This window comes from Mesoplodon mirus, assembly GCF_964341445.2.
Source record: "Mesoplodon mirus genome assembly, chromosome: 13".
Classification (NCBI taxonomy): Eukaryota; Metazoa; Chordata; class Mammalia; order Artiodactyla; family Ziphiidae; genus Mesoplodon; species Mesoplodon mirus.
This window is the reverse complement of record NC_138989.1, coordinates 13,896,642-13,918,157: the sequence shown is the minus strand read 5'-3', so window position 1 is coordinate 13,918,157 and position 21,516 is coordinate 13,896,642. Positions and strand designations below refer to the sequence as shown.

General features: G+C 41.0%; 1 long non-coding RNA gene across 1 annotated transcript in view; it reads left to right on the top strand.

Moving 5' to 3' along the window:
• LOC309814978 overlaps positions 1–21,516 on the top strand; it is a 159,234-nt gene that overhangs the window by 70,938 nt on the left and 66,780 nt on the right. The window lies entirely within an intron of this gene.

Below are 21,516 nucleotides of genomic sequence, written 5' to 3'. Positions count from 1 at the left end.
GGGGGATTTTTACCTAGGGGGGATTTTTTATCATCTGGGGGGATAGTTGACAATGCCTGGAGATGTTTTTGCTTGTCAAAACTGGGTTGGAGGTACTTGTGGCATCTAGCGGTAGGGACCAGGGATGCTGCTAAACATCCTGTAATGTATAGGGCAGCCCTCCGTGACAAAACCCATTCAAAAATGTCAGTAGTGGAGAGGTGGAGAAGCCCTTGTGTACCGTGATACATGTCGCGCTCTCTGTGCAGACAGGATGTAACACAGCATCACACTTTTCCTGCAGCACATCATCGTGTTGTAGAAAGAGGACCCGGTTGTGAGATGTTAGGCTCAGATGTCTCTGACTAGCTGCAAGCCTGGGTAGACCACTCCAACACCAAGAAAGATTCATTTCCACATTGTAACATGTGAGCCCTGCCCTGCCTTCCTCTCAGAGGCTGAAATGAAAGCTGTAAACTGTGAAATTCCACAATGCATCCTTATAATAGTTAGCAATGGTGAGAATGAGCTGGCTGGTGAAACAACAGAGGAAAAGTCTCTGAATTCTTCCAAACACTCCAGCAGGAGCCCAATAGCCCAGCCCAGACTGACTTTCTTCTAGATGTTTATGTTCCTCAAGGTGTGTAACACTAGCTGCTGTAACAAACAGCACCAAATGTTAGTGGTTTAACACCATAATAATTTACATCTTGATATAAAGATGCAATAATCCAACCTGATTGGGTGACTCCTCTAGGTGATTCTTAATGAGTAGCGACTCAGAGGCTCCAGTGCCCATTTGCCTTCCTTCTTTCTTTCCTTCCTTTCTTCCCTCCTTTATACCCACCATCCTGAGATTCTTGAAGTACCTTGATTCTACTTTCACAGATGGTGAGAGAGAGTATGGAGGTTCATGAGGGAAGTTTTCTTGGGGGACAGACTTAGAGGTGGCGGGTATCACGTCTTCTTGTTTTCCATTGGCCAGACCTCAAATCACATGACCCCACTTGACCACAGAGGAGGCTGGGAAATGTAGTCAAACGGCACTGTGGACAAAAGGAAAATGGATTTGGTGAGCACAGAGTAGCTTCTGCCCCAGCATCCTTTTTTTTTTCACCAACACAAATATATGTAGATTTGGTCTGGATAGGGTTCCAAATCATGGAGATTTGGGAGTTTATCTTCCATAAGCAACATATACTCCTCTTGAGGATGTTACACCTCCTCCAAGTCTGAGTATAAGGGGCATCAACCCCAGATCTTGTTTTGCCTGAGTGCAATTCTCTTCTTTCATTCAGCAAGGTCTTATGGGGTACCTGCTGTATGCCAGATGCTGTGAATACAGTGGTGAACAGACAGAAAAAAAAATCCCTGTCCTATGGCACTTGCATTCTAGCTGGGGGAGATAGTGAATAAGCACATTATAAACAAACAAACAAGAAAACAATGAGTAGGCTGTTCTTAAAGCATGCAGCAGATATTAGCCTGCCTTTGCTTTAAGAGGATTTGGACCAAGTATCCATGTCTAAGTCAACTGAGCAGGGCCAATCAGATTTTTCTCTTTGGAATTTGAAGTGGAGATTTAGAGATGCTAAAATGTTCACAGTTCTGGAGGCCAGAAGTCCAATGTCAAGGTGTCAGCAGGTTTGGTTTCTTCTGAGGATTCTCTCCTTGGCGTGCACATGACCATCCTCTTGCTATGTGTTCAAATGGTCATCTCTTCATGCTCATGCATCTCTGGTGTCCTTTTCTCTTCTTATAAGGACACCAGTCCAATTGGACTAGGGTCTTACCTTAGCAGCCTGAACTTAATTACCTCCTTAAAGATCTTATTCCCAAATACTGTGACATTCTGAGGTACTGTGGGCTGGGACTTCAACATATGAATTTTTTAGTGGGGACACATTTCAGTCCATAATGCCTGGCCAGCTTTTCTGTCCTCCTGTTCTGTGAGAATGCTTATTTCCTTACACTCAGTCTTCATATTTTTAACTGAGCACATTTGGTTGCTCTCTGCTCCTCTCAATTGAAAAATCCCTGCCTATTTCTTCCTCCACCTGTGTTGTACTCATCACTCATTTATTCTGCCACAAACATGACCGGTCATATACTTTGGGACACACCCAGGGACACAAAGATGAACAAGACTTGGTTGGTGTCTTCGAGTTGGCATTGCAACCTCTGTCAATTGCAGGCTGCAGATTTCCAGTAATAATTAATTTTGACAACTTAGGCATGTACGGTCTTAGACCACATCATCTGCTAACTTGGCAAGGGTCTCTCCAGAGAGAGTGTTTTCTCTTGACTTGGGAACAGATAACGTGGCACCGGGTAGGTCTATGGTTTGGGCATTGAGTAAGAATCACATACACATAGAGTTTGGAAAGGTGCAGTTTCACAAAGGGAGATTTCAATTTGCTGTGTCCTACTGCTCATACTAAATTGATGACGCTTGTTCTGCCTAACCTTTACCCTAACCCTAATGCATTATTACTTCTACGTTAGGAGGCCAGTCTAGCTGTAGATTTACAGATCTCAAATGGACAAATCAGAGGCACGATGAAATGTTCAACTTCCCCCAGCAACAAAATGAAAACAACGTGATGACTTAACATGTTTCACCTAGCAAAGTAACGATTTTTGTTTTTAACGAATTAAAATATCCAGTTTGGGGCCAGAATTTGGGAAAATGGACCACGTGATCGGCTGTGATGGAAAGAGAATATTGCTCAACCTTTATTTACCAAAAGAATCAAGCATTTGAAAGAGCTTCAAAGCAGCAAATTTACTGCAAGGCATTTTCTTAGGGATAGAACACAAAAGTTCAACCACGAATATGTTCATTGCCACTATGTTTGCAATAATAAAAGTGGGAAGGGCCTCCCTGGTGGCGCAGTGGTTGAGAGTCCGCCTGCCGATGCAGGGGATGCGGGTTCGTGCCCCGGTCTGGGAGGATCCCATATGCCGCGGAGCGGCTGGGCCCGTGAGCCATGGCCGCTGGGCCTGCGCATCCGGAGCCTGTGCTCCGCAACGGGAGAGGCCACAACAGTGAGAGGCCCGCATACCGCAAAAAAAAAAAAAAAAAACCCCCCCAAAAAAAAAAAAAGTGGGAAAAGCCAAATGTCTAATTCAATCCTAATTATTGAGTAAATTATGATATCTCCAGAAAATGGAATGTTCAACCATTACAGACTGATGCTGTAAAAGATTCTTGAATGACATGGAAGATGTTCGGATGCATTTTTTTAAATTTATTTATTTATTTATTTATCGGCTACGTTGCATCTTGGTTGCTGCGCGCGGGCTTTCTCTAGTTGCGGTGAGCAGGGGCCACTCTTCGTTGCGGAACACAGGCTTCTCATTGCGGTGGCATCTCTTGTTGCGGAGCATGGGCTCTAGGTGCACAAGCTTCAGTAGTTGTGGCACGTGGGCTCAGTGGTCGTGGCTCACAAGCTCTAGAGCGCAGGCTCAGTAGTTGTGGCACACGGGCTTTGTTGCTCCGCGGCATGTGGGATCTTCCCGGACCAGGGCTTGAACCTGTGTCCCCTGCATTGGCAGGCGGATTCTTAACCACTGCGCCACCAGGGAAGTCCCAGATGAATTTTTGAGTGAGGAAATGAGGCCATAATGCACGACTGAGAGTATAATCCCACTTTTGGAAAAAAATAAATAAATGCATAGCAAAAACACCCCAAAAATGAACACTAAAATAGAAATAGTAGTTATCTCCAGGTGGCGGGCATATAATTGGCTTTCATTTTTTTCCGTTTTACTTCAGTGAGAAACTGTATAGTGCTTAGCACCGCCTCACATGGAAAAATCACTAGTGATTTGATATTTTGATATTATTATTGATATTATACTTTTGATATTATTATTCACACCATCAGTCGAGTGGAGTAAATATCAACTTTTCAGGTTTGTTGTTAGAGGTAAGCAAGATCGTAAAGCACCTGGTACACAGTTGGCTTTCAATAGATAATTTTTTTTTTCCTGGGAGAGAGGGTTATGTACCACAGGGGTTGAGCATGAGGATTCCTCAGGCAGATGGACTTAGATTCAAATCCCCCTCTTTGGCCCCTTGCAAGCTGCTCAAAAACGTAGGTGCATTAATTATGCCTTCTGAGCCTCCGTTTCTCCATTTGAAGATGGAGACAGCAATATCTATAGCCTAAGATTATTGTGAGCATGAAAGATGAGGTACATAAATCAGGTAGCACATGGGGAGTTTAGTCTCTGTTTTCTACCATATGGTGTGAAAATAATATGTATTCAGTTTGTAAAACAAAAAAGTGCAATTTTAAATGTAAGAAATACATAGATCTTAAAGCATTCCACCTTCTCCCTACATCTCGCTGCTACTCAGTACAGTGAAAATGCATTTGGTAAAGAGCTAGGACATCACCAGTTTTAGTAAAGGAAAAGCGTGTAGAATGAGTTTACCAGAGCCAAGGGTTGATCATGGGAGAGAAAAAGGAAAGAAGCTCTTGTGAACTGAAAGGAATCTAGCTCAAAACTTTTTTTTTTTTTTTCCAGCAAGGCTTCCTTCACCTAGAGCAGGAAATGGGTTGGAAGCATGAGTCTCCCCAAGTTTACTAGGCTCATCTGCTTTCTATATCGCCCGGATCCCCTGTGATCTCAAAAACAAGGCAAGCTCAGTTAGCAAGCTGCCTCCATTTGATGAATAAAGAAGTTATTTGCAAGCAAAATGCACAAACAAATAAAGATATATTGTTCAGACGGGCATGATATATTATGGATACACATACATGCATATCTCCAAAGTATCATCATTTCTCTTGTTCCTACTTAATTGATTTCTTTATTTTTTCTGCTTTACAGAGATATAATTGGCATATAACATTGTGTAAGTTTAAAATATACAATGTGATGATTTGATATACATATATATTTTGAAGTGATTATCACAGTAAGATTAGTTAACACATCCATAATCTCACATAGTTATAACGCTTTTTTTTTTTTTTTTTTTTTTTTTTTTGCGATATACGGGCCTCTCACTGTTGTGTCCTCTCCCGTTGCGGAGCACAGGCTCCGGACGCGCAGGCTCAGCGACCATGGCTCACGGGCCCAGCCGCTCCGCGGCATGTGGGATCTTCCCAGACCGGGGCACGAACCCGCGTCCCCTGCATCGGCAGGCGGACTCTCAACCACTGCGCCACCAGGGAAGCCCTAAAACGCTTTTTTTAATGAGACCTTTTTAAGATCTACTCTCTTAGCGACTTTCAAGTGTACAAGACAGTGTTGTTAAGTGTAATCACCACATCGTACATTAGATCCCCGGAACTTATTCATTTAGTAACTGGAAGTTTGTATCCTTCAACCACCTTTACCCATTCCCTGCCCTGCCCCCCTGTCCCTGGCAACCACCAATTTACTCTCTTTTTCTAGGAGTCAGGATTTTTTAGATTCCAGATATAAATGCCATCAAACAGTATCTGTCTTTCTCTGTCTGATTTATTTCACTTAGCATAATGTCCTCAAGTTTCATCCATGTTGTCACAAATGTCCTTCTTTTTATGGCTAATATGTCATTGTATATAATTATATTAATTATATATAACTAATATTATATGTAATAAGTTATATATAATTAAGCATATGTGATAGTCCAGCACATATGTACATAGAGAGAGAATATACATATATATACATGATGTAATGTGACATACATACTAAATAAAGTAATTTTTCTTTTTTCTTTTCTTTACCATTTATCTACTGGCAGACACTTAGGTTGCTTCTACGTCTTGGCCACTGTAAACAGTGTTGTAGCCGCTACACTATCCCTAAGGCCTCAGGAAGTGGTAAAGGTAGAGACCCTTGGCAGCTGAGCTTGACCCAGACAAGCCCAGGAGAGCTGCCAGAAGACAGACTTCCCAAAATGAGGGCATTTATTATTTAAACATTGATTGTTCTGTTTAAATCATACAGATGGAAACAGCTTTCTATTTGTAAAAGTCCATTTTTAATGGCAGATCAAAGTCTGCTGACATTTTGCTGGACCATGAGTTCTTGCGGATGCCAAAGAGGTGTGTGTCCAGCCTGCCAGAACAGGATGGCTAAGAATGATGGGGAACCCCACTTTTCCATCTGGCAAATGGATATAACAAGCCTCATTAGCTCCTTGTGTCAGTCAGTGTCCTGCCAGAAAAATATAAACCATTCTAGATCTTTTACATGGAGAGAATTTAATATAGAGAATGAATTACCTAGGTGATAGAAGAGTGTAGAAGCCAAACAGTCAATGGCAAGGCGACAGATCAGCAACAGAAGTGAAACGCTAGCGTCCTTAGGCTGGAGGAACAACTAAAAGAGTCAGGGCTGGCTGGCAGGGATTCAATCCACGGCAAGGGACGCTCTGCAAGAATTGGAATCAAGAAGAGACTCTTGGTCAAAACATGTCACAGGACAGCTCAGATTCAAGGGAAGGAGACATAGATGCCACCTCTTGACATGTGGAGTTGCATTCACATATAAGGGAAGAAGGAAATGTCGGTGGACATCTTTGGAGACTCTACCACAGTATGCATTTGGGATTATTATGTTGTCTTGATGAATTGATATTTTTGACCTTTCTATCATCATAATATGCTTCCACTTATCTCTAAGTACACTCCTTGTCTTGAATTCTACCTCATCTGATATTAATATAGCCACCTAGCTTTTTTGTGGTACACACATGGTATATTTTTTCCATCTTTTTACTTTTAATCTATCTGTGTCTACATTTATGGTATATCTCTTGTAGCACAATATAGATGGTTCTTGCTTTGTTATCCAATCAAATGGTCTCTGTCTTATAATCAGAGTGTTTAATTCATTTATCTTCAATGAAAATATTCATATGGTTGGGTTTGTCTACCATCTTAGTTCTTTTTTTTCTATTTATCCTAGCTCTTTCTCCCCCTTCCCTACATTCTTCTGTACTAACTGAATATTTTTAGCATAGCATTTTAATTTCTTCTGTTGTATTTTTAACACATGCATCGAGGATTATAATATGCTTCCCTAACTTATCATGGTATAATCTGAATTAATATTTTATTTATCACCATATCACCTGAATTAATTTTAATGTACTATTACTCATCTAAGACCCTTACTACAATACACTTGAATTTCTCTCTCCTGTCCTTTATGCTATTGGTATTAGTTATTTTACTTTTATAAACTTCATAAACCCCACAACACATTACTCTACGACATATTAGTATGTTTTGCTGTAATCAATTGTCTCTTCAAGAAATTAAGAAATATATATTTTTAAAGTTATTCGTATTTGCCCATATATTTACCATTTCTAGCATGCAAGTCCTTTTGTGTTGATCTAATCTTCTGTCTAAAGAACTCTCTTTAACATTTCTTGCAGACAAGATTGCTGGTGATGAATTCTTTCAATTTGTTTACCTTTGTCTTTACTTTGTCTTCATTTCTGAAGGATATTTTCAACATATATAGCATTTTAAGTTAACCCTTTCTTCAACTCTAAAGATGTCATTCCATTGCCTCTGGTTTCCATTGTTTTTGGTTTGTTTGTTTTTAATGAGAAGTAAACAGTAATTCTTACATTATTCTTAGTATGTCATGTGTCTTTCTCTTCTGGTTGCTTGTAAGATTGTTTTTCATTAGGTTTTGTGTCTAGCAGTCTGACTATTATGTAACTAGGTGTGTTTTTCTCTGTGTTCATCTTTCTTTGGGTTTGTTGAGACTCTTAGATCAGTGGGTTGGTATTATCAATTAAATTTGGAGTATTTTCTGTTGTTATTTCCTCAAATATTGTTTCTACTCCAATCTCTTTGTCCTCTTTTTCTAGGATGCCAATCACATATATATGTGAGACTGATAATGTCCTTAGGTCACCAAGGCTCTGTTAACTTTTTTCAGTTTTTCTTTTTTTAAAGTGCTTCAGTTTTAGACAGTTTGTACTGAGCTGTCCTCAAGTTCAGTAATCTTTTCTTCTGGAGTGTCCAGTCTGATGTTAAAACTCATTCAATCAATTTTTCTTAAATTCATATACTGTATTTTTCAGTTCTTGCATTTCATTTTGCTTTAAAAAAATAGTTTCCATTCTTCTGTTAAGATTCCCTATCTCTTTGATCACTATTTTAATATTTTCTTTATTTTCTTAAACATATTTAAAATAGACACTTTAAGGTTATATACTAATTTTAACATTTATGTCACCTCTGTGTATGTTTCTATTGTCTTTCTCCTTTTGGTTATGGGTTATGTTATCCTGTCCTGTACATATCTACTGACTTTTAAAAACTGCATTTGGAAACAGTGGAGACTATATTATTGAAGATATGAATTATTTTATCTTCTTTTAAAGAGAATTGAGTTTTGTTTTGGCAGGTAACTAATTTACTGGATGCTTAGGTGAACCTTAGTGATCTGTTTAGACTTTGTCATAGTAGGTAAAGAGTGTCTTTTTCTCTAAGGCTAGAATAGTTCTATTCCTAAGGCATGAGCTTTCTGGGTGTATCATATGGATGCTTGTGTTATTCAACAGACTCTCTTCTTTTCCTGGTCAGAACTCCAATGTCTCCTAGCCCTATGTAACCTCTGGAATCACTATTTAATTCACAACACTCCCTCCCCACTGCTCCCAGTAGTTGTTCTCTGCTAAGTTTCAGAGTCTTGCCTTGGACATGTAAGTGTTTTGTCAAGACTTAGTGGGACCTCCATGCAGATTTCTGGTGTTTCTTGTCAGTGCAGTTTCTTGTTTCTACTGTCCTATCCCACAAGCTCCAGCCGCATTGGTAAAACACCAAATTCCAATCTCTGTTTGCACTACCCAGCAAGATCACTGCTGTCTGTTTTGTCTCCATTTATCTTTGCTGCTAGTGGAAAGGTGGGGTGAATGGGGAGCTAGTGTCAAGTGTTCCTTTCACTCAAAGATCTCAGGTCTTTACTGTCTGTTGTCCTATGTCTGAAAACAGTTGCTTCACATTTATGAGGGAGGGTGAGTCTGGTGTCAGATAGTCCACCATGGCTGGAACCAAAAGCCTCACAGGGTTTTGAGAATGAAATGATATAATACTGATAAAGTCTCAGGGATACAGTGGTTAATAAATAGTAGGTCATCTTATTTTAATATTTTATTATACACCTAACTGTCTCACTAGACTGTAGCTTCTTCAGGTTAAAGACTGTGCCTTGGACTTCTCTGGTGGTCCAGAGGTTAAGACTCTGTGCTTCCATTGCAGGGGGCACGGGTTTCATCCTTGGTGGGGGAACTAAGATCCTGCATGCCACACAGCCACAAAAATAAATAAATAAAAAAATTTAAAAAAAGGCTGTGCCTTAATCCTTTTTACATCCCCAATGCCTAACACAAAGCCTGGCATACAGTGCCTGTCAACAAATATTTTTTGAACTCAAGTAGTCTGAACTGAGAAATGGGTTGATGGAACACTGCTATAGATATAAAGACAGAGTTCAGGAAGCATGATTATCAGTCAGTTCTGGTACTCATTTTGAACCCATTGTGGTGTTAAATACAAACCAACTACTTTCGTATCCCAGGAATCTTTTCCTTACTTATTTCCCCATTTTAAGTGTATTCAATACTATACAGGCTCCTCCTCAGCATCAAGCCCTTTGCCAGGTGTGAAGTGGAGAGATGAAATACAATGTGAATTGTGATTCCCAACAATCTCAATACCTGTATCAGAGATGATACAAATATGTACATAATACCCTAATGAAAAGCTAACTTTCTTGAGTCTCTTGAGTGATCAAAAGACTTCAAGAATTCCACAAATGAGAAATAATGCATATGGATGAGGGGTAGGAGATAAGTCTGAATAAGTTGTGATGGGATCAGATTAGGTTGGGTCTTGAATTTCACACTAACCCCAAAACTCAAAAGTTTGAACTTTTGGGGGAATGTCAACTGCAGAAGCCTTAGAAAAATTTTTATGCAGCAAAGTGATTGACTTTGATGTTCTCCTATGTATTTATTTATTTTTACTTGAAGGTACTGCCCCGAAAGTATAAAAGGGAGAATGAGAAAGCTGGAAAAAGAGAACCTAGGAGAGAAAAGTTTAGGTGGCATAAATGCCTATTAAAGAATCCGTTTGCATCTGACACAGGCATCCAAATCCCTGATTCCCTATTGGGGTGATCCTGGCTTACACTCACCTCTTACCTGGCTGCCTATCTCAAAACAGGGTTATAAAATTCAATAGGGTAGGGGCTTCCCTGGTGGCACAGTGGTTGAGAGTCCGCCTGCCGATGCAGGGGACGCTGGTTCATGCCCCAGTCCGGGAGGATCCCACATGCTGCAGAGCGGCTGGGCCCGTGAGCCATGGCCGCTGAGCCTGCGCGTCCGGAGCCTGTGCTCCGCAACGGGAGAGGCCACAGCAGTGAGAGGCCCGTGTACCGCAAAAAAAAAAAAAAAAAAAAAAAAAAAATTCAATAGGCAAATTTGATGTTTGGAGTCAGCAGAAGCCATTGCCTGCTTTCTCATTGGTCCTGCATAGGCCCTTTTTATAGTCATAGTTGTCCTCACAGTGCACAAAATCAGGATAACGGTCCCCATGGTCTTAATCCTGAACATTTTTCCTTGAACACCAAGCCTTGATTTGCTGTTAAGCTCTAAGACTCCTAACCTGCTACTTGCTTTCTTGTCTTGATCTTCCTTGACCCTCTTCTTGGGTCAGGTCTTCCTCCCTCCCACTTAATCTCCCTATGGAACTCTTCCTTTTGGTATAGCGTTGACCAATATGTTTTAATCACAGCATAAACCCTCAGACAATAGGTTTCCACTTCCCTCTACCCTCTTTACACTTTGTCTCAGATCTTTAAGTAGGATCCATCTCATTTCCTTAAGTGAGGCAAGAGAGTACTTTGGTTAAAATCATAGGTCTCAGAGTTTGTCCTGGATTCAAATCTTGGCTCTTAAATTTTTGTAGATGAGTGATCTTGTCCAATACACCTCACTTCTCTTAGGTGGGGAAATCAATTCTTAGGAGGATTAAATGAGATATTGAATATAAAACATCTCAGTCAGTGTCAAGCCAATGTTGTCATTCTTTAAAAGCTCCTCCTTCCTTTTGTATCTTCAGTATGAAAATAACAAGCTTAGCTAGGTTTGGGGGATTTTAAATCAAAGTTTAGAAAATCTAAACATGGTATCTATGTTGGTTCATGTATTGTCCAAACGAATGGCTTATTACTGAACTTCTCTCATTTACGTTTCTTAAGACCTCACTCCCTCCCCTTACGTCTCTGGCTCCAGTTGGTAGAAGTCAAGATGAACCACAAAAATAACAGAATCCTTTTCCAGGATTGCTCAATAAAATCCGATTATGCCCAAAACCCCAGGCAGTGTCACTGATGCACAGACATGAAACATTTTCTTCAAGGGGATGATGATTTACAGGAATTCTCTGGGATCTTTCTGTCTTCCTTCATGAAATGGTTCCCTTAATCCACTCTCCTCTAGATAAACTGCCAACATTTCCAAAACAATCTCCTATAAATTATCTATATGGTAGAGAGTTAGCATTCATTGGGGAACTATTTTGTGCCAGACATTGGATGAAGCCCCTTAGGTAGATTATCTCTTTTTGACTCTTCAGTCCTGTAAGGTTCTCTTTAGCCTTATTTTACAGATGAAAAAACTGAAATTCAGAAAATGTAGGTTATTTGCCCAAGGTCATGGGTTGAGCCAGATTCAAACTCAGTTCTGTTTATTTCAACCAACCTCTGCTGCCTCTTTGCAGAGACCTCCAACTTCCAGTCTCCATTGTATCAGGAGAAAATCTACCACACTGTAATATTTTCATGTTTTAAAGCTGTTAGTTTTCCTAGCCTCTTCCCCCATCCTACCCCCTCCATTCATTCCATTATAGAACATTCAATACATGCAGCCTTTGAAAGGAGACAAACCTGAAAGCTCCAGTGAAATGAAAATGCTAAGGCTTCTTCAAACTTAAGTAGCATTAGAAGCAATTACATTTGTGCAAATGTAGAAAAGCTTGTTGCTATTTCTGATCACCGCACACCCCAAGGCAGTAAACTAGGAAGAAAGATATTAACCATTTCAGATCAAAGTTCTAGGCAGCAAAGACCCACCCTCTATTGACAGCATAATAGGATGACACCTCTTTTTTTCAAAGTGAAACCGAAAAGAGAGTTTGCTTACTCAAATAAATTAATATTTTTATCTCAAAATTGTTTTCCTGGGAACAGTTTTCCATGGCAGTTCTGGTGCACATCTACATGATTCATCTATTGGAAAAAAGACACACTAATAAAATGTAACCTTAGATCTTTGCATTTAGCAACAGCTTTTATTCCTTTTCCTTTCCTTCTTTTTCTTTCATAGCCGCATCTATTGTGGCATCTAAACCCAGTATTGTTTTCACAAACACATACAAGGCTATGGCTAAAAGGAGAATCTGAGAGGATGATGAAAAATGAGGCAAAGCAAGATGCATTTAAAAATGTATGAAGGTGTAAATAATATCTCTTGCAAAGTGCAAAGATGTAAAACTTGCAAAGACATGGACTGTTAGGTCTGAAGGAGAGAGAGAAACATTCTGCCCAACGGACTCCTTAGGAATGGTTGTTCTCAGTTATCCATTGCTGTGTTACAAACCACTCCAAAATTTAGGGAGCTTTAAAAGGACAATTTATTTGTTCTGACAGCTCTGCAATCTGAGCTGGGCTCGGCTGTGCAGTTCTTCTGCCCCATGTGGGATCTGCTGGAGCTGGAATGTCTAAGATAGATGTGAAAACTTGCATGACTGGTGCTTTGGCTGGAATGGCTGGAACAGCTGGTGTCTACTTAGCCATCATGCTCCTCCGCACATGGCCTTTCTCTTAGGTTCCTCAGGCTTTGTCACAGTGTGGTAGCTTGGGGTCATTGGACTTCTTAAATGGTGCTGGCTTCAAAAGGGCAGAAGCTGCCTGGACTCAAAAGTCCCAGGACTCCACTTCCTCCATCTTGTATCAGTCAAGCCAAGTCAAAAGGCCAACCCAGGTTTAAGGGGAGGAAAACACACTTCACCTTTGGAGGGGATGCCCAACCCATAGAGATGGGGAGGATTCACGGTGACCATTGTTGGAGACTTTCTAACACATAGGAGCCAGCATGCTGCTTGATAACAACTCTTTCAAATATAAGTTAAGATTTTTTTAAAGTCTGTATTGAATTTGTTACCATATTGCTTCTGTTTTATGGTTTTTTGGCCACAAGACATCTGGGATTTTAGCTCCCTGACCAGGGATCGAACTCGCACTCCCTGCATTGGCAGGCGAAGTCTTAACCACTGCACTGCCAGGGAAGTCCCTCAAATATAAGTTAAGATTAATGGAATATTCTACAACAATGAAAATGAATAAACTGCAGCTGCGTGCAAAGCATTGACAAGTCTTCCGAACCTCACCACTGTACAAAAAACACAAAATAACGCATAACGTACGATTCATTTTATGAATTATAGAAGCAAGCAGAGTAAACTATATTGCTCACCAATGCATGTATAGGTGCAAAATTATGAAGAAAAGCAAGAGGAAAATATCATAAAAGTCAGATTCGTGGTTAATTCTAGACAGGATCCAGGTGGTTGTAATCAGGAAGTAGTTGCTGGGGGCTTCTGGGTGCTGGCAGTATTTTCTTTCCTTGTCCTGGGTGATGGTCATATTCATATTTGATTTCATTGTTAAATTGATCATTTATGCATACTTTCTGTGTATATGTTATACTTCTAAATTTATAAAAAGCAAAAAGTGGGGTTCCCTGGTGGCGCAATGGTTGAGAGTCCGCCTGCTGATGCAGGGGACGCGGGTTCGTGCCCCAGTCTGGGAGGATCCCACATGCCGTGGAGCGGCTGGGCCCATGAGCCATGGCCACTGAGCCTGCGCGTCTGGAGCCTGTGCTCCGCAACGGGAGAGGCCACAGCAGTGAGAGGCCTGCGTACCGCAAAAAAAAAAAAAAAAGGAAAAAAAAGCAAAAAGTTAAATTTTGGCTAAATATAAATTTGTTATATGTACACTCAATGTGCGCAGCTCAAACCTCTGACTAGCATGAGTGTGATGAAACAGAAAAATGATAGGGGACCTGCTTCTCTGCCTAAAATCTCAGGTTCCCTCATGGGAATGTTAGTTGGTGATTTCTGAATTGCTGATATGTCCCAGGCTCTCACTAGGTGCTTTAATACATTATTGTACATAAGCCAGAGAAAACCCCAAGGAGTCAGTATTATGTCCATTTTGCAGAGAAAGATACAATGGCTTGTTAAGTGCAGCTCCGAGGTCACACAGCATTTGAACCCCATCTGCCTGACTCTGGACTTCCTCCATAAAAAAGCCCTTGGCACGGGGGTCCTGAACATCAACAAATTTCACCCATCTCCTGTGCTCCGGCCAGTCAAATCCAGAACGGGCAGCACCCAGGTCACCACCAGCACAAAAGCATAATTGTTCAGGCCTTGTTCTAACTGGGGAAGTGGCCTATCACAACCACCGGGGGACTTGGCTAGGTGTCAGGCCCTGATGGGAGGCTCTCCTCTTGGCTGCTGGCTGTTGACAGGCTGAGTGGCTGCCTAGGCTGTGCCAGGTTGTAATAAAGCTGCCCAGCACCCAAGGTCTGCCGACAAAGGGAGTGTGAGGGCAGTGGAGTCCGCCTCCAAATTCCAGGAATCACACGGTGTTTATGCTGAGGTCAACCTCCCATCACCCTATCCACTGGATGCCACTGCTGTCTGGAAGGGCCGAGTTTGGAGAGAATCCAGATTAAATAATAGTGTAGAAAGGAGCACATCTCTGTTTTGGGTTTTACAGATTATGCCATTTCAAAGGGACAAGAGCAAAGTTTTAGGGCGCTTATTGGGGTCTACTAAACCATCACCTACTTAAATGTATTAGAGAAAAATTTCTTGTTGAAAAAAAGGGGGGGTATGTCTGCAGTGTTTCTTTTGAGAAATTATTTAGCCTTATGATGGCACTTCTTTTTATGGGTACTAGAAAAACAGACTGAGTACTATATTGTCATAAGTAACTTCGAGGGGGTGGGGAACAGAGGGGGGTGTTCACAGTAATGACAGTGCTTACATTGTCGAAACTCTTTCAAATCCATTACTGTCTTCCATCTGCTCTGCAAGGTGAGTGGGTTGGATAGCAATAGATTAAATTAAAAGATGAAACTAGCCATTAAAGGGGCTCTTTTCTAGAATCCATGTTTAGAGAGTAAATTATTTTCTCTTTGCTTCACATTCAAAATCGAGGAAGAAGTTTTGGGTGATGGTGATTATGGTAAAACGAATACATATACCACTGATACTAACATTAAGATGAAGAAGAAGGAGAATGGGAAAAGGAGAGAGAGAGGGGGAGTAGGAGGAAAATAAGGAGGAGGTGGAGAAGAAGGAGAGAAGAAGAGGAAGAGGAAGAAGCAGGAAGGGGGAGGGTCAATAATGGTGTGTCTTGGGCTTCCCTGGTGGCGCAGTGGTTGAGGGTCCGCCTGCCGATGCAGGGGACATGGGTTTGTGCCCCGGTCCGGGAAGATCCCACATGCCGCAGAGCGGCTGGGCCCGTGAGCCATGGCCGCTGAGCCTGCGCGTCCAGAGCCTGTGCTCCGCAGTGGGAGAGGCCACAACAGTGAGAGGCCTGCGTACTGCAAAAAAAAAAAAATAATAATAATGGTGTGTCTTAAGCACCTACTATGCACAGTTTATTGTGTGAGGCTCTTTCTTACCTACTCTTCTCTTGGAGGAGTTGCCCCTCCCCAGTGCCAGGAAGGAATGCCATGTCTTCACTAGATGATCATATGTTGGACAGCTAGCCCAAGGTGGGTCAATCCAACTTCTCTGTCCTGGGAATTTGGAATAGGGGACTATGAGATACTGACTTGGCTCTGCTGAGGCTTGAAAGCTGAGACTAGGATGGCCACGTTGGGGGAGAGTGTTAACAGAGCAAAGAATACCCCTCTACAAAGAGAGAAAAGAAAGGAAGAGTTGGGATTGGAGATTTCCTGAGCACCCAGAGGAAAGGATGGTGGGAATCAGGCCCTTGTGAGGCCCAATTATATGACTAACTTTGAGCAATTTGAGGGCTTCCTGGATCCCTCCAATAAGTCCCCTTTCACCTCAGTTAGTTTCAGCAGGTTTCTGCTTCTTGTAACCAAATGATCGAGGTATCATCTCTGAGCCTTTCACCACCATACCCAAGTTTTACTCTTTGAAAGGAAAAGTATCTGAAGCACAGAGTGGGTAAACTACTTGCTCAGTCACATCATTAGTACTGCAAAGCTGAGATAAGAGTCAAGGTCCTCTACAGCCTGAAATCTTTTCCCTACTAAAGGTGGTAGCTGAGGAAATCCATGGGAAATCATATAAGTATCATATAAGGAAATCATATCCTAATTATTTGGCCACTCAATTCAGGACTCCTTTGGTTGCAAAAAAAAAAAAAATCCCATTCAAGGTCACGTGAATTTTTTAAGGAATATTTTCTCATATAAACTAAGAAGTCTATTCATGGGATAGAATTAGCTCTAGCCATGACTGCTATCATAGGCTTAAGCCATGTTGTCCGAATCTATCCTTCTCCTTCCCTCAGCTCTACTTCCTGTTAGTTGGCTTCATTCTGAAACAGACTTGCTCCAGTCTGTGACAAAGATGGCTGCATATAAGTGCTAGGTTTATATCTTTCCAGTTTATCAGTTCAGGCTGGACCAAGAAAGCCACTTTACTCATTATTCCAGCAACCCTCCCAGGAATGACTCTCATTGGTCTAATTTGAGTCACATGTCCACTCCTGAGCCAATCACTAGCCAGGAAGACTGAATGCTTAGATTGGCTGGAACTAGGTCACGTGCCTACTCTGGAATACAGTGGTGGATAGTCAGCCCACGTTTACCGTATTGCCTGAAGATAGGAGAGGGGTGACAGTTCAGAGGAAGCATTGGGTGTTGTTATGTAAAGAAAGGAGAGTGGATAGTGAGTGGGGAGGTCAAAGCAACAGACATGCAATACTCACTTGTTCAATTAGTCCTGTCTGGGACCTATCACTGTACAACATTTTCTAGAATTCTCCTTTGGGTCAGTGGGCTTGGTGGGGGATTTTAGGAATTAGGCAATTGTAGATGTTTTGAAATAGATTAGCTCATATTCCTCATTTGACACTAAGAACTTAAGTGACTTGTGCCAGGCACACATCTGTTGGGAAAGAGGCAGGCCTGTTCCAGATACCCAGGCTGGGACACCAAGTTGGCTTTGCAGCCTGGCGTCTTCCTTCTCAGGGCTGCTTTGGCTAACCCAGCAAGCAAGCATCTGGCAGTTTCAAGACTTCTCACCATTTCCCAACAAGACTTCTGGCATTGCCTTGACCAAAGGGGATAGTCCAGACACTATAATGAGATGATATCAGAAATCTAAATGCGAAACAGGCATTCCCACATTCCCGTTAGCCAATGTGAGTGTATGTTACAAATCATTGTTTTTTCACATTTCATTGTTACCAACTAGTTCTCTTAAAAAAAAAAAAAAATATATATATATATATATATATATATATATGGAGAAGAACAGATGTAGTATTGATGAAATTGCTGTTGTGGATGTGAAAGGAAGAGGAGTCACCCAAATGTGTTATCAAGATCTTGAACTTGAACTTGATCTTGAACTTTTTTCTAAAGACCTTCAAAAAATTTAACTACTGGGCTTCCCTGGTGGCGCAGTGGTTGAGAGTCCGCCTGCCGATGCAGGGCACACGGGTTTGTGCCCCGGTGCGGGAAGATCCCGCATGCCGCGGAGCGGCTGGGCCCATGAGCCATGGCCGCTGAGCCTGCGCGTCCGGAGCCTGTGCTCCACAATGGGAGAGGCCACAACAGTGAGAGGCCCGTGTACTGCAAAAAAAAAAAAAAAAAATTAACTACTATTTGCTTTTGACGGTTCAATCTTAGATGAGTCAAAGATCTGGGGACACGAAACCATGCTGGTAGGAATTGGCAGTGGGTCCTCCTTTTTTGACAAGAAATAGTTGATGTATTTTGATGTATTTTCCCACAGTTTCTACCTCTCTCTCTCTCTCTTTCTCTCTCTCTCTCTTTTTCACCATTAGGGCGAAGCCTTAGTAGTCATGAGTCATTGCACGGGTATTCTCAAAGTCCAGAGAAATTCATTAGTGGTGATATCCCTATATAAAGAGGTAAAATAAAACATTGTCTCAAATGGTTGCATGTTTTTGTGAAAAAATGAGGGCACATTTCACTATGAAATAGAGTGAAGGATGTTTTTCTGATTTGAATAGGCAGACCTATAGCCCTTTTTACTCTCTATGTTTGAGGAAGTTAAGTTCATGTCCCAATGATGAAGTCTAGTGTTCTGAGGCTTGAGATGAGGAAACTGAAGCTCGGGGAGGAATTGAGACTTGTTCAGGGTCATACAATAAGCGAGTGTTGGACACAAATGAGGACCCGGGGTTATTAACCCGGGGTTCCATGTGCTTCATTTTGTGGTACTATCAGCCCTCATCCAGGGGGTTCCCTATCAGGTCAAAATTAATGGCACCTTTTGTAACCAATGTTTTGTAATCTCCCTTTACTATGCTGGAATGAAAATGATAGATTATAAAAGCTACATATATAATTTAGAGATAACATAACCTACCTACACACATAATTGGTAAACACACATACATAACTGCAGTATAAATGAGAAACAGGACACAGAGGATGCATGGCAGATAATCCCGTGTTGTACCTGAATACAGAAACTACTGTTGCCAGCTGATATGAATGTGTTGTGCTGCACTGGGCAGACAACTCAGATCCTATTAGTGGCATTTCCATCTTGTCCTGAACGCAGTCAAGTCCAATTTTTCCTTGGATTGCATGGTAGCAGCATGTTTGGAAAATCCAGAAAACATCGAAACTGAGAAAAAAGGATTTGCGATTATATATATAAAACAGGGTTAGGTTCTGGGCTTAGATAATTATTGACATGTTTTTCACCTACAAAAATGTCTAGTGGTGGATTTGAAAGTCCTGTGAGATACAGGGCAATCTTTTATAGGGTCCTGTTTACTATGGGACATCTCACATCCCTGACCCTTGCCCATTAAATAACAGTTATGCACCCCACAAACAGAGACATGTGCCCACAAAGTTTTGACACTCCCCTTAGTTGGTGATGCTACTGTCATTGAGAACCACTGTTCTAGACCTTTCTCAGCTTCATTCTTCATTCATTTGGTTGAATCTGTACTGCTGGAGAGATACCCCAAAGGATGGTGGGCTATTTTGAATCACTGGAAGCTATGCCTAATGACCCCAATTCCTGGGGACTTGCCCATTCTGTTTAAATAAGGAACATCCTTGCAGTGATTACTTGGGAGTGGATTCAGAGGAAATTCTGTGACGACCTGGGAATAATAATCCAAATGCCAACACAGGTACTCTCGAGCAAAAGCAAACCTCCCAGTGGAAACCAGTAAGAGTGGGGACTGGGGGCCAGCCCTCAAAGCCTTTAGCGTGGCGAGGAACGATGACCCCAGAGGGGTACTAGGGCCCAAGAAACAAGTAAAATAGAGCAGACCAGGCCCTGTCCTGTGCAATGAGAAGAGAGTGGGAAAGCTGGGCGTGGGGCCATTGTTATGCAAATGAACACACACACACAAATCCCCAGACTCTGAGCGCTCCCTTGAACAGTGGCTTGAGAGAGTCCTCAAAGATGTTTTTACCACATGTGCAAGAAATTAAAATTAGGCTTAAGCTCATCTGAAGAGCCACTTTGACATTGCCATATGGTGGGAGCAAAGCTGCTTTTTGGATTTAGCAAACATCTTAAACTCTTTTTCAAATGATTTAGGTTCAGGAAGACCCCAAACATATTTTTTTTCTTCAAGTACCTTTTCCCCCCTCATTTTAAACCCTAGGGTATTTTGAAGAAAATGCAAGCCACATGGTTCTGATTCATTTACACTTAACTCATCAACATATTGTTTTGCAAGAGTCATTTAAAGTCTTTAAAAAGACTTTTTAAAATATAGGTTAAATGTACATATATATATACACACACACACACACCCCTAACAATTCTTCTGCTAAGGAATAAGGAACTACATTTTGCTAAGAATTAACTATCTCTAAACACCAGAGAAACAAAATCAGATGAATCCCTTCAAGTTCTCAACTTAGCAAAAGAAAGTTCCCCCTTCCAGCTAAAGGCAGGCGCCCCAAACGTTCGTGTGCCAGAATAGCTTAAGTCCCAGAGGGAGGAAGAGGGAGGCCCATAACTGTAGGACCAGGACAAAAAGATGTAGGGAGACTCCTTGAGGACTGGAGGCCAGAAGGCAGCCGAATGTGGATGCTGTCAGCTTTGCAGAGAGGTGCTAACAAAGGATTTAGATCTGTGCTTTTATGGAAATCTATCTTGTTCATGCTGATAGGTTGCTTTGAGATAGATAGATAGATAGATAGATAGATAAGTAGATGGATACATAGATAGATAGATTGATTGACAGCTAGAATAGGTAGAGAGAATAGACAGAGATAGATACATACAGATATATTATACATACATGTATGTGCATATATATATGTTTATATGTGGTATGTGAGATATATATATGTGTGTGTGTGTGTATATATATATATATATATATTCACCATCATCATTATTGTCATCATCTAGCTAAAAAAAAAAATCCTTCTTCAAGAAATAAACAAACAAAAAAACCTTACAGGGAACATCAATATAGAAAGTAGATGAAATCAATATTTTTCACAGATTAAATTTATGACATTCAAATGTTAATGTGTACCAAACATAAAATCAGACACTGGAAAAGTGAGGCTGTTGTGATGAGCATAAAATGTGAAATCAGATATTAGCTATGGCTTTGGAAGTCTTGTACAAGTTCTTTCAACTTCTTGCTGTATAGTTCTTAGTTGTCACAATGTCAAGACACTATGGATTAAGAGACATTTAGTAACTGCAAATGGTAACATTAAAAAAAATGAGACTTTACAATCTCAGGATATCCTTCAGTCAACCTGATCTAGAGGAGTGAAAGGACAATAAGAAATTCATGCTTTCGGATTGCATCCCTAAAATATTTAGTAACTATGGCTTGTTGTATGTGCAAGTTAGCTGAGAAGTAACTTAATTTACTTCCAGAGCAATAAATACCCAAAATAAAATGTTACCCAACATAATATGGTCCACATTCAATTTCTATTGCAACCCAGTGTCTTAAGGCAAATCCTAGCCACAAACATATCTCTATCCTCAAGACAAAACAAACAAACAAAACAAACAAACAGAACACCAATGAATTAGTACTACCACTTATCCGTAAAGATGCATTTGATACAAGTAGCAGAAAAGTTGACCAGTAGTGGCATAAGCAATTAAGATATTTAATTATCTCACATGTTATTATTAAAGGGAAAAAGAAGAAAGATAACATGATTTTTGTCCTTAAAAAAGCACCATATCTGCTTTCTACATTGTGAATGAGTTTACGTGTGTCTTGCACATGTGAAACATTCCTCCA